Genomic DNA, 21,470 nt, shown 5'->3' with positions numbered 1-21,470 from the left:
TCGCTCCTGACTTTTGAATAAAGCCTGAGCTAAGAAGATGTTCTCCCACTGCCGTGTCATAAGGAAACTTTTAGGCCTCGATACACAGAGTTGCTTGAAAGCTATTATTTTACAATCATAGAATCATAGAATGGTTAGGGTTGGAAGGGACCTTCAAAGGTCATCTAGTCCAACCCCCCTGCAAGAAGCAGGGACATCTTCCATCAAATCAGGTTGCTCAAAGCCTCATCCAACCTGGCCTTGAACGTTTCCAGGGATGGGGCATCCACTACCTCTCTGGGCAACCTGTTCCAGTGTTCAAAGATCCTCAGTGTAAAAAATTTTTTCCTAATATCTAATCTAAATCTATGTCCCTCCCTCTATTTTGAAACCATTACCCCTAGTCCTGTCATAACAGGCCCTACTGAAGATTTTCTCCCCATCTTTCCTGTAGGCCCCCTTTAGGTACTGAAAGGCTGCTATAAGCTCTCCCCAGAGCCTCTTCTTCTCCAGGCTGAGCAGCTTGTCCTCATAGGAGAGGTGCTCCAGCCCTCTTATCATCTTTGTGGCCCTCCTCTGGACCTTTTCCAACTGGTCCATGTCCTTCTTATTTTTTATCAGAACACCTCATGAGCAGAAAGTGCTCTTCATGCACTAAGCAAGCAGCACACCAACTCACTAAAATATAGGAGACATTACTTAGCTCCTTGAATGAAGACTGGAAGAGCTGGAAAGAGATATGTGTAGACTCTGTTGCTCAGTCAGCTAACAGTAAATAGAACTTCTGCCCTGGAATCAGCATTCAACACTTGCAGGAACATAACAATACAAAACAATGATGAAAACGTTTGAATTTTTTTATAACAGTAAAAATAATTATGGAAAGTACCAGACTGGTTAACATTTGGCAGCATTAAATTAATGTTATTGTTTTAATTAGTTTCCTTCTCAGTTCATGAGTTGACTTCAGAAAGCTGTTACTCTGTTTAGATAGACAAACATGCTTGCTTTCTGCAAGAGCAGCATAACATAAAAAAATCTTCCTCCTTTTTTTTTCTTAGAAAAAAAAAAGATGGTTTTGTTCTTCTAGCTATAAACCATCATATTAGTTTAAAAATAACTTAGGAAACTATGTCTTTCTGAATTGTGATTTTGCCAACACAAAGAAATAGCTCATATATTTATCTACCATTACAGCCTGGTTATGGGAACTAGAAAAAGGAATGCAATAATAGGAACATTAACCTTTAACAATGGTTGAGCTATAATCCATTCTTATTCCAAGACTCCAGTTGCACAATGGGTCTTTTTATGATAGTTTAAAATGTCTTTTCTGATAGCAGTGTTTATAGAATTAGCTTGAGATGACATCTTCTTTTCTATTTCTCAGGGCCCTAGTAAGGCAGGGGAAAAAATGCCTCTGCATAAGGAAAACTAGACAGGAGCAATCTTCATGACTATCAGGGAAACAAGCCAACCAGATATTTTGTCAAGATTTCCATTAAGCAAGACAGAATTCCCTGCCATCTCATTTCTAAACCCAAACACTCGCTGCAAGAGTACTTGGATCTGCACTGTTGGACTCCTTGGGGCAGATAGAAGCTTAAATGTTTTTCTATTCCACTTCCCACCACACTTTCCCCATTTGGTTCTTCATGGACCTTGCCCTTAACACTTTTTGCAGATATCTCACTTACTTTCCACACTCCACTGAGAATTGATAGCAAGCTCTGATTAGCCACCTTCATACTACGAGCATACTACCTACATACTACATACACGTTGCCACACAGGGCAACATGAAGAACTCTTTAAAAATAATTGTTATTGGAAGCATGCAAGAAAGCTCACATTAAGAGATACACAAATGGTACATTTTACTTTGCTTGACCTTCAAAAACGGTATAAACTAATCTACTGTTTGAGTTTAATTTTCTAAAGTATGGAAGTGCTCAGTAGTGTGCTCGATTTTTTTAATTCTGTTCAAACCATTTGAACACTAAAAAGGTACTTCTGTAAAATTTAAACTTGAAATAGTTCAGAAGATTTTTCAGAGTAAAGCAGTTCACCATGATTTATATGAAATTCTAAAAAATGTTTTGATCTCTTTGAACTGGGTATTGAGGGTGCAGGAATTTTACAGGAATAGCTAAGGTGTGGGAAAGTTAATTTTTAAAAGTAACAAATGAAAAAGATATGTCTCTTTTGAGATTTTTTTTCAGGATAGGACTCAGTACTCATACATGCTAGTCCATTTTCATGTGTAAAAATACGTGAGAATCAGGCTGAGTCACTGAAGATTTCTCTTTCCTTCCAAGACTATTAAGCAGCAGCAAAATTTTGTAAATTTCGACACTCGTTGTTGCAGTAGCAGTACGTCATTTCCAAAAGGCTGAGTTGTACCCACGTCAGGAGAAAAAAAAACCCCATTCTCTAGCCCGTCATCTCTTGCTTATCCACTCCATTGGTTTTGCACAAGAGGAGCGTCATTCACTGACTGATTTGGCAAAGACCCTCACCAACTGACTTACACACTTAGAAAATTGAGCTGATTTCTCTGGAAAATTTTAAGATGTTCTTATTTCTTACAAATAAATACTTTTATACAAACAACATGCTGGAGTCTTTATATCCCAGGATCAAGTCTCTAACAAAACTGAGTTAATTGTCTTGATTAAAGACAGCCAGTGAGTTCTATGGACAGATATTACTGATAATTTTAGACTCCTGTCCTAGTTTACACACTGGTGTTATTATAAAAAATGAAATACATTTTCCATATGTAATGCAGTGTCTAATATTCTATAACTAATTTACTGTACTCAAGGTTCTTAATTTGGAGCAGAGATAGATGTTTGCAAATTCAGATAAAAATACATGATATCTTGGATTTGGTCATTAACTTTTTGGCTTTTGTACTAAATAAGCTACCCAAGACATGTCAAGATAAAACACAAATTCCCTTTAAATGTCACCATGCCTTCACTGGTAAATATCTCAAATAAGTCGTATTTAGAACCATAAATTATAAAATATGTTCTACTTTTACACATCCCAACATCTCTGGTCCTCTTCTTGGATTCAGCTGGCATGGCTTGGAATTTCTCATAGAAAGTGAGCCTTTGAAATAAATAATGTCTCCAGTTTTTCTTGATTTTTTGACATCAAGGATCATCTCTTTTGGAACTGTATCACATTTTATCAGGGAACACCTGACTACTTACTTCACCACTCTCATCGTAATTTTTTTTTCCTTATGTCCAGTCTAAATCTACCCTCTTTTGGTTTAAAACCATTACCCCTTATCCTATCACTATAGGTGTCCCCATCTTTCTTATAAGCCCCCTTTAAGTACTGTAAGGCCGCAATAACATCTCCCCAGAGCCTCCTTTTCTCCAGGCTGAACAATCCCAACTCTCTCAGCCTGTCCTCATAGGAGAGGTGCTCCAGCCCTCTGATCATCTTTGTGGCCCTCCTCTGGAACTGCTCCCATTGTCCATGTCTTTCCTGTGCTGAGGGCTCCAGAGCTGGACGGAGTACTCCAGGTAGGGTCTCATCAGAGCAGAGCAGAGGGGCAGAATCACTTCCCTTGACCTGCTGGAAACACTTCTTTTGATGCAGCCCAGGATGCAATTGGCCTTCTGGGCTGCTCGTGCACATTGACAGCTTATGTCCAGCTTTTCATCCACCAGTACCCCCAAGTCTTTCTCGGCAGGGCTGCACTCAATCTCTTCATCCTCCAGCCTGTATTGATACTGAGGGCTGCCCCGACCCAGGTGCAGGACCTTGCACTTGGTCTTATTGACCCTCATGAGGTTCACCTGGGCCCAGTTCTCTAGCTTGTTCAGGTCCGTCTGGACGGCATCCTGTCCCTCAGGCATGTTGACCACACCATACAGCTTAGTGTCATCTGCAAACTTGCTGAGGGTGTGCTCAGACCCACTGTCTATGTCATTAATGAAGATGTTAAACAGTACTGGTCCCAATACAGACCTCTGAGGGACACCTCTTGTGATCAGCCTCCATCTGGACATTGAGCTGCTGACCACTACCCTCTGGATGCAACCATCCAATTCCTCATTCACTGAACAGTCCACCCATCAAACCCATATCTCTCTTTAGAGAGAAGGATATTGTGGGGGATCACGTCAAAGGCCTTTCAGAAGTCCAGGTAGACAACATCCATAGCTCGTCCCTTGTCCACTGATGCAGTGATTCCATCATAGAAGGCCACCAGGTTAGTCAGGCAGGACTTGCCCTTGGTGAAGCCATGTTGGCTGTCTCTAACCACTTCCCTGTCCTCCATGTGTCTCAGCATAGCTTCTAGGAGGATCTGTTCCATGATCTTCCCAGGCACAGAAGTGAGGCTGACAGATCAGTAGCTCCCAGGATCCTCCTTTTTACCCTTTTTTAAAATGGGTGCAATATTTCCCTTTTTACAGTCAGCAGGGACTTCGTCTGACTGCCATGACTTTTCTAATATCACGGAGAGTGGCTTGGCACCTACATTAGCTAATTCCCTAAGGACTCTGGGATGCATCTCGTCACGTCCCATAGACTTATGTATATGCAGGTTCCTCAGGTCACAAACCTGATCTTCTCTTACAGTGGGAAGGACTTTGCTGCCCCCGTCCCCATCTTGTGGTTCATCTACTCAAGAGTTGTGGGAAGAGGGGCTACCAGTGAAGACTAAGGCAAAAAAGCTCAGCCTTCTCCTTGTCTGTTATCAGTTCATCAGTCTTGCTCATCAGGGAGTACACTTTCTTTGAACTTCCTTTTCTGACTGACATACTTGTAGAAATCCCTCTTATTATTCCTTGTGTCCCTTGCCAAGCTCAGCTTCAGCCACGCTTTGGCCTTCCTGACCCGATCCCTACAAAACCAGGCAGCATCCCTATACTCTTTCCAGGATACCTGTCCCTACTTCCACTGCCTGTGCATTTCCTTCTTGCCCTTTAGTTTGATCAGCAGGTCTCGACTCAGTCATGCTGGTCTCTTGCCTTCCTTGCCTGCTTTCTTACACCTAGGGATCGAGACCTATGCTCTATGGAAGTCACCCTTAAAGGATGTCCACTTCTTGTCCAGCACTTCACCTTGACAATATTTGTGTTAGTAAATGTCCATGGGACTACTTATATTGATTTTGCAAAGATGAATGATTAATTGAGAGGGGTCAAGAGGCATAATTCCGTCCAAAGAGTTTAATTAATGGCTGGGGGTAAAATATGCCTTTAGAGCCTGATCTCTCACTGCCATTGGAAAGGCTACTTCTCCTCAAAGGGTTACAACGTACTTTTCACTGGAACTTTTATCACTGGGGGAAGGAGGCTTACAATTTTTTTAAATACAAATACTTTTTAGAAAGTGAAAAAAAAGTAAATAGATTTATCTCAAAAACTGCCAGACATTTAAAAAGAAACAACAAAGCAAACCATGTATGAGACATAATCAGGAAAAAGCCTGTAGAGACCAGTTTTCTCATTGAAAAAGCTGTTAATTTAATCCACCATCTGGCTTGGATGTAGTGAATTAGCGGTCTCAGTCAAGTTCTTGAAAACAAAGCCACAAGCACGATGGGCTGGATTCTGCCCCAGTTAAGTCAACTGGAGTCTCGCCTGTGATTAAATGGGAGCAGGAGGAGACCTAATTGACATGGTTTAAGATACTTTCTGGCACTTACCACCAAAAAAAAAAAAGCAAGTAATGAATAGGTTACAGAGACCTCTGTGTCTGCCTGACAACTCAACAGCTTTCAGCAGCAAGGCAGACCTTTCCCGCCACCATATAATGAGCACCATTCTTTTTACTGGAAGAAGAGAGGCCTTGAAGGTGGCATCAGCTTCCTCATGACAAATGCATCAAATGCATTCCAACAGTGTCACCATCATACTCAGGAAGAAACCACATTACAGCCAAAGCTAGAGCTGAGGAAGACAACCGAGCTTGGCCCTACTATCAGGTTCCAGAGTGGCAGTGTCATATTGCCAGATTGCCTCCTAGAAAGTTCAAAGAATAAGCACCAAACTGGTGAGATCCTTGTGGGTCAGTGGAGATGAGCATCTTAAGTTACAAACAGAAGTGCCAACCATGTCATGCATTAGTAGTGTTTACAGTTAAAGCTGTTGAACTCAAATTATTTTGCAGGCCTAGTCTGTATTTTCATCAGTCCTGTCATTTATCTCTGCAGTACCTGGGTCACTATTATTTTTATCACAGAAATTTTCTTTCTGAGCAATCTGATCAGAGATGCTCATACAATAAAGGAAGTACTTACAAAAGTTTTCCTCAGTCTTACCATGATTCTTTAGCATTAACACACATCTGTGAAGACTACTCATGCAAGATAATATATGGGCTAACATTAGAAAAAGGTTTGATTTACGATAGCTTACATATATCACTAGGTGAGGATGCTTGTCCAGTACCTACTGTAACATCCAGGCTTCCTGAGTGGACACATTCATGCTAATTTCAGTTGAGATCAGAATCAGGAAATGCAGAGACACGTGAAAAACAATAGAGGAAGGAAATTTTTAAGAGAGGTTTATTATTATAGAAGTCTGATACATAGCTCTGTTCAAGTTTTAAAAGCAAAACCAAGTCAAGTCTTTTTCTACTGGAAATAGTTTTTCCAATAATCAGTAGATCAAGTTATCATTTAGGGTAGTCTGATGGTGAAATCAGAGTTACTCTTAGTTTTTCTAGTGATTAATTTGTCTTATTTTGAGGTGAGTCAGTCCCTTCTAACCTCTATGGTGAAGGAAAGCCATGCAGAACGAAAGTAACCCAGTTCCAAGCATAAATAAACAACCAACCTGAGTTCCTCCTTGCATGAATCTAAATAAAGCATGTTATGATATCACAAGATGCTGCTGTGTAAGCCAGGAAAAACCTGAAATAGTAAAGAAAAAGATGTACCATCCATTACACAAGCAGGCAAGTAAATGGAAACTTCCTGTGCTAAATCTTTCCCCAGTGAAACTCTAAGAACAAGCCCAGTTTCACGGCTAGTGCCAGTCCTGGTGACAGCTGCCTGGACAAGGCTCCTGTTGTCCTAGTCAAGTCAAAGCCAACTTTATAAATTTGGTTTGTAATATATTGAGCTAGTCTGTTAGCTCCCGTCCAATCAGGGTGCTACCTCGTCACATAGTCCATGACGCAGTCTTACCTTTCCTAGAAGGCAGTTTCCAAAGTGAACTGTCAAGTTATTTTATGAGAAGAACAGATATATAATCTGTCTGATGACCTGAGGTGAAATGGGGAGAAAACACAGTTTTCAATCAGCTGAAATATATTTCTGTTTCATTTCGCTGTTTGCAGTAGATTTGTTTCTCCCAGTTTGATCTCAAAGCTTCAGGTAACTACCAGTCACTGTACCTGGCAAATCAACATAGATGACAAGTTTCTTTTTCTGTGGTCTTGCACAGAGTATGAGGGGACAGAGAAGGGAGTGGCCCTTCTCTCTCAGATGTTGCAGAAACAGCTCAGGCAAATACTGATTGAGTGGTGCCGCACATGGCATCGCTCACTGAAATTAAGATGAGTCAGATGATTAACACAGCCAGGAGGCTAACGTGCATCAAGCACAATAATCTGTTTGTTTCTACATATGCAAGTCTTATAAGCAATAAACTAATACCAGACTGACTCTTTTCACTTCCTCACTCAATTGCTACTCAGCTTCTTTGAAATGTCATTCAAAAAACATGTACCATTCATGAGGGCTCAAGATTTTCAGACTCTACTATGCTTCTTTTCTTCTGAAATATCCATCTTAGCCAGGTAAATCAAGTAGATTCAGAATAAAAAGCTTCCACTAAATATAATACAGTCCTCATTAACACTTCATATTTTAGCGTTATCTACCAGAGAGAATAGTGGGATTATGTTGGACTAGATGACCTTTGAAGGTCCCTTCCAACTCTAGCCATTCCATGATTCTATGTAAAATATATATTTTTTTTTAATTTAAAGAGCATCAAAACAGATTTTTTAATTGCCTTCAAGATCTTCTTCCTGATAGTCTAGGGATATTTACTTTGGTTTGTGTATTACATTCTGGGAGACGAAAACAAAGGCTGAAAAAGAGCAATGGTCAAGCAAAACCCAACCTTCTAAATCTCTTTATATCTATAGACTTTGAAAGTACAGGAAAAAAAACCTGGTCATAGCCTCTAAGCCAAGTTTAATGATCCAAACACAAATTTTTGCAAATCTTTCTGACATGCCCAAAATAAAAATTTAAAAAGGGGCATATTTAAAAGCTTTATCAGGCAAAAGGATAGATATGCCTTCAGTTGCATTAAAAGCATTTAATGAGCAGTTTCAGTGAATTAGTCAGTACAACCACAAACTTAGTAAGTCAGAAGACTTAGCAGGATTACTTCACCACATTAAACAAACAAGAAATAGGAGGACTTTAGGTAGTATATACACCTGCCAGACTAATCCAAGATCTATGAGACTGATGAATTTGGCGTAATTTCATCTTGATATTTGCATGATGATGCTTATCCAGAAAAGCAACTGAAAGAATGTTCCTTTCGACGGTGCAGGTTGCACAATACTTGTGATATGATGATGGCTGGCTAGTTCCACACCATGCTTTGCAAAAGAAAATTTGATCTCTTCTAGGCTCCTTGAAGTGATTGTCCTGATGTTGCAACACTTGCCAAGAGAACATGCTTGAAATACAAGTTTCTGGATTTGCTAACTGTAGGCTCCCACATCATAATACCCAGCACACCCCAGATGTTTGCTTACACCATTGCCCACTCCTAAGGAAGTAGAAAGCACTCCTCCCAGTCACTTGTTCTGCACACACTCATTTAACGGCGTAAGTCCTAAAACTGTTTGGGGTTTAGAGCTACCCATAGCAAATCCAGATGCAGAGCATTAAGTTTTTGTTTCTCCCCGTTATGTGTAAAGAAAAGTCACTTGCAGAATGAAGTCTAGATCCATATGTGTCTTGTAAACAACCCAAACAACAAAAAGTTCGGGAATGTCTGTCCTCTGGATCTTTGCGTAGGATGTTCTCAGAGAAAGTAGACATTGCTCAAAATTATGGAAATACAGATTTCATCAGATAAAATGGTTTTCCCATTAGTGCATTCAACACACAGCAAAGGCCTGGAGTAACAAAACAAAAGCTTAATAAAGTAATAAACAAAACTAACAGGAATTCCTCTAGGCTGAATGTTAGAATAGAGCCAAAACTATTGAAATGTCCGGAACCCAGACAGCGCCTGACTAGTTCACAAGTTCATTCAGGGTAGGGGAAGGGGGGAAATGTGGTCAGACACTTCTGTCATTTTGAAGAATATCTGTGGGGCTTTGACAAACAAGATGAATGTTCTCATTCAAATGCACCACCAGTTATTTAACTTACTTCCCTTGAATGTCTGGACTTCAGCTGCCAGAAAGACTGAAATATTTTGTCCCACAAGCATTTCTGGTGTATTGATTTATTTGTATTCTGCCCTGTTCCCTTCTTAATGAGATTCTTGGTTTGAGCATCCACATCTATAAGCAAAATAGGCTGTCAGAGCATGCTTTCTTCAGAGCCCTTACCATCATGTAGTTCTCCTCCATGCCACCAGACTGTTTTTCATTGTTCATAGGGGTGTTGATGGTATTTGGGGAAGTTCTGAACTATGGCCTTTGATGAATAACAACCTAAGGAAAACTTCCACCAGACTGTCTCTCCTCTTTGCTTTTAGCTGTTAAACTGCACTCAGGACATCTAAAAAGAACCTGAGTTTTTTCCTAGCATTAATGCGTAATTCACTGTCCTTTATTGACATGAAGACACTGGAACGTAAAAAGGAAGCAAGCTACATCCTCCACTTTCTATCGAATTATGTCATGTTATGCTAACAGTAAGAAGTCCTTAACTTTTAGGGATATAAAATGTTTTTGTTCTAACCTAGTACCTGTTTTACTAGTGCCGCAGGAGGCTCTAGGCAATGCTAATTCAGATCAATTCTGCAACACATACTTCCTTCTCCAAGGGAGGGCTGTCCTGCTTTGATTCAGGGCTCATTTTCAGGTATCGGTCACATCTTCAGACCACGTGGAAAGAAAGATTGTCAGGAAAAGTTATACCATTAACCCACAACGCACTTTTGCAGAGACCATTCCAGGGTCAATGATGGGACAGAAGATAGGATCCCTAACTTACTGTAGCCATGAAGTTAGGCTTGGCACTGTACAGCACACCCTCTGTTTTTAATCTTCACAGAGCAAAGCCAACATCATCTTTCACATGGGCTTAGTGTTGTGAGAGTTCTCTTTTTATAAATGCCCAGAGTAACTTCAGGGTTGGTGCTAAATAAAGCTGGCGGCAAGAATGTAAACTACTGCCTGATGTTTTGTTTTGCTGCATATAGCCACCAGGAAAAGTGAAATATTTCATAATCCCCAGAGTATAAGTGGGAAAGTCTGCAATATAGCTCTGTCTTATTTTGGCTATGCAATGAAAAAGAAACAGTAACCATTCTCAGACTACACATCAGCACTTCTCAGCCAGTAGCTATGTGACCTGGCATCAATGTCATCTCTGAACACGTTACGATGTACATAATTTTCCAGGGAACTGAGAGAATAGGAAATGCTCAGCTAATGTATCACTCAATTTGCTGTGGAAAGCCACTAGTTGTACCTATTTCTTACAATTCCTGCCTGAACTTCAGAAAAAAAAATATATTACAGCCAAACCCTTTCTAAATTCAATTGCCTTCAGGCTATTTTTTATGCCCAGCCCTTTCTCTCTCAGGAGAAACTGTGAGGGATAAGAAATTCCAGACCACGTATGAGCTACAGCAGTCCTGGCGCTGTGGTGGCTATTGCAACCTTACCGTGCTGTTTCCAAATAGCAGCTCATCTTCCAGTTCTAGTGGTCTCCTTGCACTCCAGTTTCATTACTTCAAGTTTCCTCTCCAACAGACAGCAGGTCAAACTCTCCTCTCATTTCTAGTCACATTAATCTGCAGTTACTTCATAGATCTCCATGATGTTCTGACAAGTTCCTACCATGTTGACCAAGAAGAAAAAGTTCCCTCTTGTAAATTATGTGAAAACATAAGTTACAGAGAAAAAAAAAGCATTAGTTCCAGATCCTGTTCAGGTCAATGGGAGTTCTGTCACTGGCTTCAATAAAAACACTATTTGGTTCTCACGCACTAAACAAGCCCAGTGCAAGTCAGTATATATCCATTTGACAGGAGAACAAACCAACTTCTGACTCCAGCTACTGCTGCACAAATCCTTTTATTTTAATGGGACCATACACTCCCTAATTTATTCTCAGAAGGTTTCCTATGCAAGATTTTTTTTTTTAAATCAGTGCTTAGTGGTACTTTGTGCTCATGACCGGAACACAATAATACTTTAATCTGTTTCAACATTGGATTTACCTACTGTGTTTGATGTAAGGAACGAAAAAGCATTTTAAATAGTCATCCTCCAACCTCCTCTGTTCAGATGTGAGTACTTGCAAATCTAAATGGAACCAGTAATTTATTTAACATATTTCTGTGTTGTAGCAATGCTGTCAGCAGAATAACATAAGATCTTTATGCCAACTGATACGTAGGAAGTAAAAGAATTTCAATGGTATTACAGTAATAGTTCATCAATTTTTACATAGAAGAAGATATTGTCTTCAAAGTGTCATTTACTGGAGAAATTGACTCTCTTTCTAGGCCAAAACTGGAAAAAATGTTAGCTTTATGCTCCCTACAATGTTCAGTTCACAGTCCGAAGCTTGAAATTCATCTGAGCTTTGAAGTTTAACAACATTAACTATTCAGATAAAATGGCATTCTTCAACTGTGCTACAAAAAATATTATATTAATGGATAAGATCATTTGGCTAACGGTACTCCACCAGTCACTAATTGACTATCCTGTTTCTCTAGAACAGCTCTTGTTCTATTTGACAGCTGATCTTTCCCTGAAAGGAAATAGACCTTGAAGGAACATGACAAATTTAATTGTGCCATTTAGTGACTCCTGGCAAAATCTTAGTGGCAAATTGTTAGCAATACTGAGTTCCCAGTCTTGAGAGGTGCCCACAACACAGTTTTAAACAGCTATTAAATACACAAATATTTATTTGAAGATGTTGCAAATTTAAAAGCAATAGATAATAACAAAATATTTTTTCTTTTATATTCTATTGATGCCACTATTTAAACTGTGATCTGCACCATGCTACTTAGATCATGATCAGCATGACTAGAGCTCCCTCCTTGATGTCACATGTAATGTCTGATGGACTTACTTATTTCAAAGAAAGGCAGACCAATATCTGTAGTGAGGGCAAAATGGTTTTAATGAGAAGTGGAAAATTAAGTAATATCTATGCATTCAAGGTTTAGTTCAATCTACTCAGGGAAAAAAACTGAATATGATCACATAAAAACTGTCTTAGTTCTTTATTGCATCTTTTTTTTCTCTACTTGAATTTCAGAATACTTCATTAATATCTCTCAGGGGATGGGGAGAGACTGTTTTACAAAGAGTCTAATGCTGTGCTTGTACAGCCTCAGTTTACAAATATTGCTCGGTTTGGAATCTGAATCTCACTAGGCTCAAGATTTCAAGTCCCAATTTAAGTTCAAGTACTTCATACAAGTGTCTTAGTATTTATTCTGTGTATATACAGTAGTGGATATAGAACGCAAAAATGCAATGTTAAGCAAGCTCTTGTGCTGGTTTTGGCTGGGGTAGAGTTATTTTTTCTCCATAGTGGCTAGTATAGGGCTATGTTTTGGATTTGTGCTGGAAACAGTGTTGATGATAATACAGAGATGTTTTAGTTAATGGCTGAGCAGTGCTTGGACAGAGTAAAAGCCTTTTCTGCTTCTCATGTCTCCCCACCAGCAAGTAGGCTGGAAGTGCACAAAAAGTTGTGAAGAAACACAGTTGAGACAGCTGACTGCAACTGACTAAAGGGATATTCCATACTATATGACATCATGCTCAGCAATAAGACTAGGAGGAAGGCTGGTGGGGGTGCCACTGCTTAGGGACTGTCTGGACCTTGGTCGATTGTTGGTGAGTAGTTGTTTTCATTTGCATTGCTTGTCTTCTTTGTTATTTTCCTTTTCATTATTATTATTACTATTATTATTATTACTATTTCTTTAAATTTTATTTCAGTTATTAAACTGTTCTTATCTCAACCCACGAGATTTCTCAGTTTTACTGTGCCAATTCTCTTCCTTCATCCCACTAGCGTGGAGAGTGAGTGAGTAGCTGTGTGGTGTTTGGCTGCCAGCTGGGCTTAAAACACAACAGCTCTGTTCCAAGCGTAAGAAGGTACACACATGTTGAAAAGGTCTAGTAGGTTTTGGTATTTTCAATAATGGGAAATACCAATTAATGAGAGAAAAGACTTTATCTGAAATCTCTTAATGGAGATAATGTGAGTTTTAAGTTAATTCAGTCCAATTTTATCAAAATCTGTGTGTTTATGTGTTGAAGGGGAACTCCAGGGAGAACAGAAAGCACCAAAATGCTAGAAAGCAACAGTGAAATTATTAGATCAATATGCTGTCACAGTTGATTCTGTAAAAAAAAAAAAAAAAAACAGTTCACTGTGTGCTACAGCAATTCTGCAGACAAAGTGATAAGCTTGGAAATGTAATTTGCTGCTTTTCTGAGCTAAAATGCTGGTTCAGCTTCTATTTGATGATGATTAATACCTACCATATATTTGGCAGACTAATCTTGATCATTTTTCCTCCAGCAGTTCACAATCATAATCCTCAGGGATGTGTATGTCAGCATATTACCTAATGATAATCTGATAGCTGAATCAGCTGTTAAATAAGAAAGATCTGTTGTTCCAGATAAAGTGACCACTTTTTACATGTTTATGCACATTTTATGGAGGAAGTTCTCACTTTTTCTCAGAAATTTACATGAGTGGAAGCATCTCTGAAATGCCTGTATTCTAACGCACGCAGTGTGGGGAACAAACAGTATTAGAGGACTGTGTGCAGTTGCAGAGCTGCAAGATTATTGAGACCATAGAGAGGTGATAGGATAGCAGACATGGCCATAGTGCTGCAGCCAAACAAAGGGATGATGTTTGAACGTGCAGGGATGGGGTGAGGAAAGCCAAAAGCCACCTGGATTTCACTGTAGTGAGGGATGAGAATGGAATCAAGAAGGGTTTCTACAGGTACATCAGCAGCAAAAAAAAAAAGATTAGGAAAACTATAAGCTATAGACCAGTTCAGGGGTCTGGTGATAGGAAATATGGAAAAAGCTGAGGACGACAATGCCTTCTCTGCCTCAGTCTTTGCCTGAAGGATCTGGAAATCCCAGGCCCTTGAGATGCACAGGAAAGTCTGGAGCAAGGAAGACTTACCCTCAGTGGCTGAAGATTAGGTAAGAGAACACTGAAACAAACTGGACATACACAAACATATAGGACCTGATGGGGTGCACCTATGAGTGTTAAAGGAGCTAGCTGACATCTTTGCAAGGCCAGTCTTAATTACCTTCAAAAGATCATGTCAAACAGGAGAGGTTCCTGAGGACTGTAAGGAAAAAAGAAAAAAAAAAAAACATCCCTATCTTCAAGAAAGGGGACATAGAGAACTACAAACTAATCAGCCTTACCTAGGTGCATGGGAAGGTGATGGAGCAAATAATTATGAAAACCCTTTCCAAACCTGTGGAGGATAAAAATGTGATTTGGAATAGTCGGTACGGATTTATGAAGAGCAAATCACATGTAACCAACCTGATAGCCTCCTCCAATAAGATTAATGGTTTTCTGGATGAGTGGAGAGCAGATGTTGTTTATCTTGACCTCAGCAACAATTTTGACACAGTCTCCCATAACGTGCTTTCATACACAAACGGAAGTAGTACAGGCTAGATAAGTGGACAGTGAGGTGGATTTAAACCTGGTTGACTTACTGGGCTGAAAAAGTTGTGATCAGAGGCACAAAATCCAGCTGGATGCAGGTCACTAGGGTTGTAAACCAGGGGTTTTTAGGGGAATTGATACTGTTGTTCATTGTCATTAACGACCTGGAGGATGGACGGAATGCATCCTCAACAAATTTGCAGAGATTAAAAACCATGAGGAGAGGATGATGACATATATACCAGAGAACTGAACCTTGTTAAACTCAACAGAAGAAAATGCCGAGTCCTGGGAGGAATAATGCCATGCAGCAGGACAATGCTGGAGACAAACCAGCTACAAAGCAACTTGTCAGAGAAGAAGCTTGGGGTCCTGGTGGGCACCAAGTTCAACATAAGCCAGTGACATGTCCTTGCAGCAAAGAAAGCCAACATCCTAGGTTACATTAGGAAAAGTTTTGCCAGCTAGCTCGAGAGAGGTGATCGTTCCCCTCTACTGAGCATTGGTGAGGCCATATCTGCAGTGCTGTATCCAGTTCTGGGCTCCTCAGTACCAGAGGTCTTACTGTATTGAGCCCATCAAAGGGCCATGAAGTTGATGAACAAATTGGAGCATCTGTCATACAAAGAGGCTGAGAGAGCTGGAACAGTTCAGTCTGGAGAAAAGAAGGCTAAGAAGGATCTTACCAGTATGAAAGGATCTTACCCACTAGGAGATAGTAAAGAAGATAAGAGCCAGTGTTCTTAAACAGGAAAATACAATTAAACATAAGAAAAGAGATTTTTAGTGTAAGGGCAATCAAACGCTGGAACAGGTTGCCCAGGAAGGTTGTCAAGTCTCTGTCCTTGGAGATACTCAAAATTCAACTGAAAATAGCCCTGAGCAACCTGCTGTAGCTGACACTACCTTGAGCGGGGGCGGGGTGGATTGGATGACCTCCAGAAGTGCCTTCCAAGCTCAACTGTTCTACGATTTTGTGAATGCTGTTGTATTCTGTGATCCTGTTGTGGGAACCAAACACTTATTTTTTTTCATATTTTAAATCCCTATTTACAAGGGTACTGCAACAGATACTGCAAAAGAGATACTAGCACAGGTAAAGTAAGCAGGAAATTATGTACTAAATTAATCTATTTCTTTAAAAAAGAAACTGAACACATTTATATTTACTACTGAAATGAAGCAACACCAATCCTTGAAGCAGACTTGTGTGACTTTCTACCACATGGTGAAAATGAAGGAGAAGAATTTAGAGTATTCAAAATGAACCAAGTCAAGAAACATTCAAGTTTAATTTCTGGAGACTGGCCTATGAAATTATGAAAATTTCAAAACAGTTACTTCAGAATATATTATATACTTTCTATAGCTCTTTTGAATTGACCTCTGAAAAATTACGCTTCAGATACATAATTCTCTATGCTTTGAACTCAATGCATCAGTACTACCTGGGCAGACATATTGATTTTGACTGCTCTTCTGCCATGTCACAGACACTTCTACTGAACATGTGAGGAAGGCTCAGGTGCCAGTAGATCCAGAGGTGTGTGGGCAGCCCTGCACAGGTTCTAGGTCCTGAGACATCGCATAAAAGACTAACCAAGTACAGAAATGGGAGTGCAAAGTGGAGTAGAGGTGGGCTGTCAGGAAGAAGCATTTCACCACACAGACTGAACACTGAAACATGGCTTCTCTGTTTTTCCTTTTCAGGTTCACTCAGGCTGCTGCCTTATTCCCATTCCCTGCCACCGAGACTCTACCCTGAAAAATACGCAGTTCTCTCAGTCATAGACCTGGCTGGTCTGATTGAGAAATAGCAGTAACAAGTGAAAGCAGGAATGCATCTTATACTTATTTCAGACATGAGGCAGCTGAGGTACCAAAAGGCCAGGTCACTTATGCCAGGTAATATAAAAAAAAAATAAGTGATATGAGCATTAGCAGAATCTACCTAGCCTTATTCAGTGGTTTAATTTTAGGAGAAAGAAGAAATTTTTTTGTGTGAATGATAAGCATGTCTTGTACAAATGGATATAAAGGGAGAGAGCAATCAGAAGGGAATGAGGTATATCCGATTGCACAAAGAGTGTTCCTGTTCAAAGGACAACTCTGCAGATCCAAATTAATCTCAATTAAGGAGAGAAACCAGAGAGTTGGAGCAGTGATGGACATCCTCTGGCACAAGAAATATACCATAGAAAGCATTTTCTTGTAATGATGCCTGAGGAGAATGGACAATCAGAGCATCACTCATCACACTGAGAGGAGCCCCAAGACATTAATCATCACTAGGAAAATCCAAGCCCTTGTCACCACACAGAAAGGCGTGAAAAGAGTTTGCATAAAGATGCTGTGTAGCTAAACAAAACGTGGCCCAATGCAACATTAATCAACCACTGAATGTCATCACCAGAAAAAAAAAAAAAAAACAAACCACAAAGAAAACGGAGTTGTTTGTTTGGTTTGAGGGTATTCCTTTCTTCTTCCTTTTCTGTATTTATGGACTAAATTTTATTTCAACACCAGTTTGTTTTACATTTTGCTTTCAAATCAGTGGGAAAAGATCTTTTTCTATTCAAGATTAAACCATCACAGTTATAATAATCCAAATCCTCCTGAGAAAAACATTGAAGTAAAACAAAATTGCAATCAGAAGAAAAACTCTATTTGATCTCCTTTCAAAGCACAGCTTTTTAGACAAAATCTTAGTTTGCTATCCCATATTCACCAAAATTATATAAAATGCTAGTTAGATATTATTTGCTTACAGCTGAACTAATATGCCAGTATTAAGTTTACTGTTTGGAAAACTACTTAGAAATGCATTTTAACAGTTATTGCTTTCAGAAACAAAAAGGTACTGATCCACCTACCTATAAAATCTAATATTAGGAAAGTCTCAGAGTTGGAAAAGTGATTTCTTTGTCCTGAAATGGCTCAGGAAGTTAAAAACTTCCCAGGTTTTTACAAACCCCAAGACTTTAAAGCTTCTCACAGAAACTTAGAGCACCTCATACTGGAACAGGTCCAGGTGGTTAGGACATTTGTCTAGATGGTAAGTTCTCCCATTTGAGGTTAGAGCAGGAAAGTAATAAAAAAGTGACTGTGCCACAGTACTTTGGTGTTTCTCCCTCTTTCCAGAACTAGGAGATGCCCAGGGATATAAATATATGAGTTGCTGTGAAATAAACTATTTGAGCTTTCTAGAATCTGCAGAATGGTTTGCTTGGAGTCCTCTGAGAAAAAAAAAAAAAAAAAGAATTATTTCGGCTATTGGTTATCTATTTGTAAATACCATCAGATAAGCGTGGGTAAAGTACAGAGGTGAAAAAACAGTGAAAAACTATAGAAGTTCCATTATGTTATAAATTATTCTGCCATATTCATCACTGTGGTATTTGTCTGGAGCAGAAAAAGGAAAAAAAAAGAAAATAAAAAATCATATATAAACAAATAAAGACCTTAGTGCAGGGAAAGAAGGTAGTGGTAGAACTTCTAATGAGAATAGAAGTTGTAGTATGGGTGGTTTAACAAAACATCTTCCATTACAATTGATGGAAAACTCTATGGCAAAATCATTTAGCTTTCACTCAAAGCTTTCATTACTGCATAAGGCCGTACATATAATCATTCTTGTTTGGCAGTTTATACTTTGTGAAACATCTACCCCTAATAAACTGCAAATATATTTCTCTGGGCATGAGAAGAGATTTGGAAGTTAAACTACTATTGAATTTATATGTCAAGAAAAAAGTTTAGAATTTTATTTTTATTAAAATACAAATTTCTGTAAGTGTTGCAATGTGCAGAGTCATTTTTTCTTCCTCAGCTGCTGTAAATTGTCTGAATGAAACACGCAGTGTATTCAGAACGATTGTTCTGTTGAACATTACAATCTTATATTCAGCAGTCTCTCTCTTTAGAGAATCTCAAACTCCTTCACAAACCTGACTTACTGCTCTGTGAGCTAAATATTGGGTTGGTTCACCCACCAGTGAATTCATGACCAATGGAGGTGACAGCCATTTAAGAATATCTGGTAAATTTTGCAAATCAAGAATAGTCTTCTTTGGAACTTGACTATTGTTGATTAGAAGTTGACAAAACCTACAAGAAAGAAAATGTTCAAGACCAGGTTGGATCAGGCTCTGAGCAACTTGATCTAGTCGGGGATGTCCCTGCTCCTTGCAGGGGGGTTGGACTAGATGATCTTTGAAGGTCCCTTCCAACCCTAACCATTCTATGATTCTATGATTCTAAAAACATCAGAGCTAGTATGATTATTCTTGTGAAACACCTTGGAGTTTTCCTGGAATTCAAGGTGGGGTTTTGCTGAGGAATAAGACTCAACTCTACCTACAGCCTAGTGCAGATCCAGGCAAATCACTCAACAGAGCTTTGAGAGGTCTCTCCAAACTAGCTTACTAATCTGAGCTCAACCCAAAGTAGATATCTAGGGCTCAGTTAAGTTGTCCAAGCACAGATACCTACCTGTCGTAGTTCAGCCCCGATTGGGACCAGACTACGCAGTCTCTCTCTCGCTCCCCCCACCCTCCGAGAGAATAGGGGGAGATGATATAAGAAAAACGGCTCAAGGTTTGAGATAAGGACGGGGAGAAATCCTTAAAGTTACCGTCACGGGCAAAACAGACTCAACTTGGGGAAAACTATTCATTTATTTCTAAAATTAGCAGGAGAATGAGACAGGGAACAAGATAACCTCCCCCCACCCCTCCCTCTTCCCGGGCTTAACATTATCTCTACTACCTTCCCCTCCCAAGCGGCACGGGGGGGGGAAAGGGAATGGGGGTCGCGGTCAGTTCATCACGCGTTGTTTTACGCCGCTGTATCATCGTCGGGGGAAGAACTCCTCGCATTCCTCCTCTGCTCCAGCGTGGGGTCCCTCCCACGGGCCACAGTCCTTCGTGAAACTGCTCCGGCGTGGGTCATCTCTTCCACGGGGTGCAGTCCCTCTAGAACAGCTGTCCCAGCGGGCCCTCCACAGGCCACAGCCTCCTTCAGGCATCCACCTGCTCCGGCGTGGGGTCCTCCACGGGCTGCAGGTGGATCTCTGCCCCTCCGTGGACCTCCATGGGCTGCAGGGGGACAACCTGCTCCACCATGGTCGTCACCACGAGTTGCAGAGGAATCTTGGCCAGAAGCTGTATTACTCCTCCCCCTCCTTCTGAACTGACCTTGGCGTCTGCAGCCGTTCCTCACAACAGGCTGGCAGACGCCTCTCAGGATCCTTTTTACATCTTATTCACTTCTCATCTCCTCTCCACTTCTTGCAGCCAGGCCGGGCCAAGTTGGGCCCAGTCGGCTGCCCGGCGGGAGGCCAGAGGGTGAGGCCTGCAAGGTCCATGAGGCTCGCGCCTCCCCCTCTCTGCCCCCCGCTCAGCTGCTTCACATCTTCTCCTCCTTTTTTTCCTGTTTTCCCCTACTTAAATACGTTATCGCAGAGGCGTTATCACGGGACATTCTGCTACCAATTGGCTTGGCCTTGGCCAGCAGCGGGTCCGCCCTAGGCCCAGCCGAGTCCACTGAACAAAGGGGAGCGACTTCTAGCAGTTTCCTACAGAAGCTACCACCTTAGGCCCCCCCTCACTAACAAAACCAGAACACTACCACCATCTGAAACTTGGAGGTGGGCCTGGCACATGTGTCAAAGGGGCAACGGGAGACACAGGCTCTCCCGGAGAAGAAGCTGGAGGCCAGGTATGGTACTGCTGGGACTACGCATTTGCACTGGTGCTAGTGTATGAAACAAGGCTTTAGTGATGTGTCAGTTGATTAGCTCTCTAGACTCATTGATGCCACTTACTAGATCTGTATTGCCTAAAATGGCAAACTTCTAGCTCACATGCAGATACCTTTGTATTAAAGTACCCACATTTGTTTTAGGCTTAATCTGAAACCCATCCTCTCATCCATGTAAAAGTTTTAGAGCAGTGGTTTTCTACCTGTCTTATTGTGCAGAGATATAAACACTACTATATAAAATTGGACTAGCTTTTCAGGTCTCCCAATGTCATTTGGAACAGCGTTTGTGCAAGGCATAGAAATGAATATGGCAAAAATGAGGTTACGTTTCCTAAAGTACAGTATCAGAGAGACTGCTAATGAGCCTTCACCGAAACTGTATATGGATTATTTGTGAGGACAAAAAAACTGGTAGACTGGAAGTAAGAATGGTACCCCAAAAATCAAATTCAAGAAGCCATCTTTTGGTAAAGTGATACAAAAATGAGTGCAGGGCCATATGTGAAAATCTAAAACCCAAATACCACTTCAACAGTACCATTTTCACTTTCACAAAATGCTTGAAGTTCAGGACTACATAGGATTGAGTCAGGAATTAGAGGACTTGATGTAGGCTGTGGGATGCACAAGTCCCCTAGAGATTTCCATACTGAAGGAGAAGGAAGTGACAATGCAACGTGTTAAGAGGTGACGCCATGGGAGAAGGAGGGTTTGCCTCTTGGATCTTAGAATCAGCATGCAAGGAAATGGGAGAAAAATGTGTTGCTCCCTCTGCAGATAGGATCTACACTTCACTAAGAGGTAGAGGAGGTGGTGTTTTCCTATCCAACAGGCTCTTCCT

At 40.5% G+C, this 21,470-nt stretch overlaps 1 pseudogene; it reads left to right on the top strand.

Moving 5' to 3' along the window:
- The first annotated feature begins 2,955 nt into the window (after positions 1 to 2,955).
- LOC147602139 (uncharacterized) lies at positions 2,956 to 4,016 on the top strand (annotated as a pseudogene).
- Positions 4,017 to 21,470: the final 17,454 nt, after the last annotated feature.

This window comes from Chlamydotis macqueenii, chromosome 1 (genome assembly GCF_036417535.1).
Source record: "Chlamydotis macqueenii isolate bChlMac1 chromosome 1, bChlMac1.mat, whole genome shotgun sequence".
NCBI classification, from domain to species: Eukaryota; Metazoa; Chordata; class Aves; order Otidiformes; family Otididae; genus Chlamydotis; species Chlamydotis macqueenii.
Note: the sequence above shows the minus strand (reverse complement) of the source record. Positions and strands in the feature narration are given on the sequence as shown.